Source organism: Prunus dulcis, chromosome 6, assembly GCF_902201215.1.
Source record: "Prunus dulcis chromosome 6, ALMONDv2, whole genome shotgun sequence".
Classification (NCBI taxonomy): Eukaryota; Viridiplantae; Streptophyta; class Magnoliopsida; order Rosales; family Rosaceae; genus Prunus; species Prunus dulcis.
Window position 1 is genome coordinate 9,863,611 of NC_047655.1, and position 4,707 is coordinate 9,868,317.

General features: G+C 36.4%; 1 pseudogene; it reads left to right on the forward strand.

Moving 5' to 3' along the window:
- Positions 1 to 2,428: 2,428 nt before the first annotated feature.
- On the forward strand, positions 2,429 to 3,005 carry LOC117632505 (annotated as a pseudogene).
- The last annotated feature ends 1,702 nt before the right edge of the window (positions 3,006 to 4,707 follow it).

Sequence of the window (4,707 nt, forward strand, 5' to 3'; positions counted from 1 at the left end):
TAAGTTGACTTAGTCCTTTTAGGTGCAGATGACCCAACCTTTTGTGCCATGTCCAAGTAGAGTTAGACACACTTGCCTTTAGTGCAATATGATCATTAGGTAATAGTGCCAAAGGGTAACACCTATTCCTTTTCATCTCTACTTTGATTACAAGACATTCTAGTGAAGGACCTTCAAAGATGCTGCACAATTTTCCTCTAAATACTAGGTAGTAACCGTGTTCATCCATTTGGCCTACACTTAGTAAATTCTCTTTCAATCCGGGAAGATACATCACTTCCTTGATATACTTTCTTCCTTTGGTAGTATCAATTGCCAATGTGCCCATTCCAGCTACATTCACAAGCTCACCATTTGGCATTTGCACCTTGCCTACCACATTTGTTCTAATATCTATTAGCAAACTCCCATTCCCAATCATGTGGTTGCTACACCCACTGTCTATATACCATTCTCCAGTAACATTTGTGGCAGCAATAGTACTGTTGGCATAAAATAGGTTTCCAGTCACTTCCATTTGATTTGCACAGTTTGCTTTCTGCACATTCTTGCCTGCAGTACACTCCCTAGCCAAATGTCCAAATTTATCACAATTGTAACACTTAGGCTTTCCCTTGTATCTGCATTCTCCAAAATGAAATTTAGAACATACTTTGCACTGTGGTTTTGAACCTTCTTGACCCACTGTTGATGATGAGTTCTGTGCAAAATTGGTGTGCTAAGGCTTGGAGTTTGATTCCCATGGTTTGCCTTTTGGACCCCAATTTTTTTGAGACTTAGATTGACCAGATTGATATCCTCCCTTGTTCTGGCTTTTGGGATTCACAGAAAAATAGGCAAATGCCTTCTCATCCGTATCAATATTATGCAGCTCAAATCGTTGCTCTTGACTCTTTAGAATGGCAATGACTTCCTATAGATCTACTGTTTCCAGACGTTTTCTATTCTCAATCACCAGAGAAATAGGATCATAAACCTTATTTAAGCTAATTAGAACCTTCTAAACGAGCCTTTCATTAGATAGAGATTCACCATATGTTTTCATTTGATTAATCAGCTCATTCAAATGGGTAAGATATGCAGACAGAGATTCATTTTCATGCATCCTAGTATACTCAAACTCACGTCTAAGGTTTTGAAGCTTGACTGACCTGACATGGTCACCACCATGATATTCTCCATATAGCAGATTCCATGCCATTTTAGCTGAATCAGCATTAGCAATGCGAGGGAAGATCTGATCAGAGACTGAGTTCTGAATAATCCCCAGAGCTTTTGCATCCTTCATAAGAATCGCAGCCATCTTCTCATCATCTTCCTCTGTAGATGTTTCCTCAGCTGCCTTCTTCTTCTTCGATTCTGGAATCGTAATTCCTTTCTCCACCAGAGCCCACAACCCATATGACTTGAAGATGGTTATCATTTTGATTCTCCATAACTCATAGTTCTCACCGGAGAAGATCGGAGTTCTTACTTATGAGCCTCCAGATCCAGACATTGCTAATCTCAGATAACCACAACCAACTTGTTTCAGATGTCAAATGAGCTCCAAACGATTGCCACGAGCTTGAGTGAGCACCGATTTAGCTTGATTTCACAGATTTGAAAAACGCCCAGATTCAATCGATCCAACCTGGCTCTGAGGCCATGTTAGTGTTTTGCTGTTCAACCTGGATTTTGGTGTATAGTTCTGTTTAGAGAGAAAAGAAGAAAAAATGAAGAATGCTGTTGAATAACTGCTCTGCTTGCTCACAAGATCTGTGAGCAAGGCTTTTGTATATTCTCTATGTAAGTAAAAAATGAGCTCACATGGCATGTACTACATGACCGTTAGCTCTGAGCTGGATTCACACAAGCATCAGTGAATCTCAGCCATCCATCTGTCTTAATTCTAGCTCTTGGGTATTTTAGTTTTTACATGTTTGAAGCCTTACACTTGTCATCTTCTAGGACTAAGTGAATACACAATTAACACTCTAGGCTTAAAAGAAAATGAGGCTCACTACTTACAATTCTACAAACTGGACCATATAGATATAGGTTTATTTTTGTCTTCAAACCTACTGGGCTACAGCCCACCGTAGTCGTGGCTGTAGTTCCGCCCTTGCTCAATGAAATTCAAGATATTTTAAAGATTAAGAAAAACTAAAGAGGAAACTAACTAGATTATTTTTTAAATGCCTTGGCGACTCATAAATGTGGACAACGATACACTCTAATTTTTCAAGGATCGAATCTTTAATTCGGATAGATTGTAATCCCCCATCTACTTTACATCTATGTATATAATAACTGTGTGATCAAGGTAGTTTAGTTCTATATAAACCCAACAAAAAACTTTTGAATTCATCCAAAAAAACATCGACCTGTAATTATTCTCAACCAAGAATTTCCCTCTCTATCACTTTGAATTTTTATTGTGAGTTCAATGGGGTCGGAAAGCATACTAAAATATCTGCAGAATAAGACCATTTTAGTTACTGGAGCCACTGGCTTCCTTGCAATGGGTTCTCTCTCTCTCTCTCTCTCTCTCTGTAACTTAATTACTTGCGAATATATGCATGCAGTATTTGTGGAGAAAATACTAAGGGGTTCAGCCAGATGTGAAGAAGATTTATCTCCTGTTAAGAGCTTCTGATACCAAGTCAGCCAGGCATCGCATGCATAATGAGGTTTACAAGTGAATATAAATGCAGAACTGCCACATGAAACAACTGACACTTGCATTTTCATGTACTTATTTAGCAGGAAATAGCCAACATTTATTTGACAATTTACTTCTTCTCTCTAAATTAAAGATCATAGGGAAGGAGTTGTTCGGCGTTCTCAGAGAGGAATGGGGGATGGATTTTGATTCCTTTATATCAGAAAAAGTTGTCGCTCTCCCGGGAGACATAAGCTCTAAAAATTTTGGGGTGAAAGATTTCAAATTGAGGGAAGAAATGTGCAATGAAATACAGATTATATTTAACTCTGCAGCAACCACCAAATATGATGAGAGGTAATCGATAATGCACGATGCACACGACTTTACTTAATAATGTGTAAATATATAATATTGTGTATATTCGCGTTGCGTGTAGATATGATATTTCATTGCGCGTGGAGTTCTGCACGTCATGAGCTTTGCAAAGAAGTGTTTCAAGCTAGAGATACTTGTGCATGTATCAACAGGTTACTGTTGCTTTCTTTTTCAACTAATGTTTTGGGCACCTGTAGTTATTTATTTCTTTTTGTAACAGGACACCGAAAATTTGTACTGAAAACTTCTTTCAATATTAAAATATATATCATTAAGAATTGGAATCTCATTCTACTTTCGTCTATGTAACCACTACTATATTTTACACTTTGCGCGACGAAGAGAATTTCGTCGCGCAAAATACACTGTAGTCGCACAAATTTTAACGCGACGAAAACTTCGTCGCGCAGAATCCGTCGCGCAAAGATCGTGAAGAAAGACTTTGCGCGACCAAGTTTTTTCATTGGTTGCGCAAAGCGACTTTGAGCGACGAAAAAATATTGGTCGCGCAAAGCGACTTTGCGCAACGAAATAATATTGGTCGCGCAAAGTAACTTTGAGCGACGAAAAATTATTGGTCCCGCAAAACTTTGCGCGACGAAACATATTGGTCGCGCAAAGGTTTGCGCAACGAAAAATATTCGTCGCGCAAAGTTTTGCGCGACAAAAAACATTGGTCGTGCAAAGTCTCAAAAAAATTTAAAAAATAAAAAATTCCCGCTTTCCATTTTTGGTACCCGCCCACATTTTTAGAGTTTTGCGCGACGAACACTAACGTCGCGCAAATATTTGCGCGACGAAATATTTTTTTGTGTTTTAAATTTTTTTTAATTAAAATAAACTAATTTTTACTTTTTATTATTATTTCTTTAATATTAATTTATTCAAATTTTTACTTTTTAAATATAATTTAATTGTATGATTTTTTTTTAAATCACTTTAATTTAAATTGATATTAATTTAATTATAGTAATTTTTTCAAATTTTTACTTTTTAAATTTAATTTAATTGTAAGATTTTTCTTAATTACTTTAATTTAAATTGACATATTCAAAATAAAATTACATATGAAAAATAGTGATCAAATTATCCAATAAATATTTATATATATATAATATTCAAAATGTACACATGAATTAACAAAGTACAATAATAAAATCCTAATACAAGCATATTGTGGTGGTAGTGGTGGATAATATGTTTTGATAGCTTCCTAATCCTCAACTTTAGCCATCAAAGTCTCGATGATTACCTACAAAAAAACAAATATGGTCAAATAACAACAACAACAAAAAAAAAAGAATGCATAATCTCCCCTAAAATTGTTATACCACAAATCCAACCCAAACTCCAATCTCTCCCCTTTACTCAACCCCAAACCCCACACAAACTCAAAACTAACTCCAAAAACACATATTAATTAAAAAAATTTAAAATTTGGAGAGAATATACCTTTTGGCAAGATTGAGAGTGAGTGAGAATGAGAGGGAGAAGTGAGAGAATTAGATAAGATAGTGATAGAGAGATGAGAGAGTGAGAGATAGTGAAAAGATAGATGAGAGAGTGAGTGAGAGTGAGTGAGAGTGAGAGATAGTGAAGAGAGAGATGAGAGATTAAGTGAGAGGAGTGAGTGTGAGAGAAAGGGTGGGATTTGGGGAGAGGGAAAGAGAGAGGAGAGGTAAGAG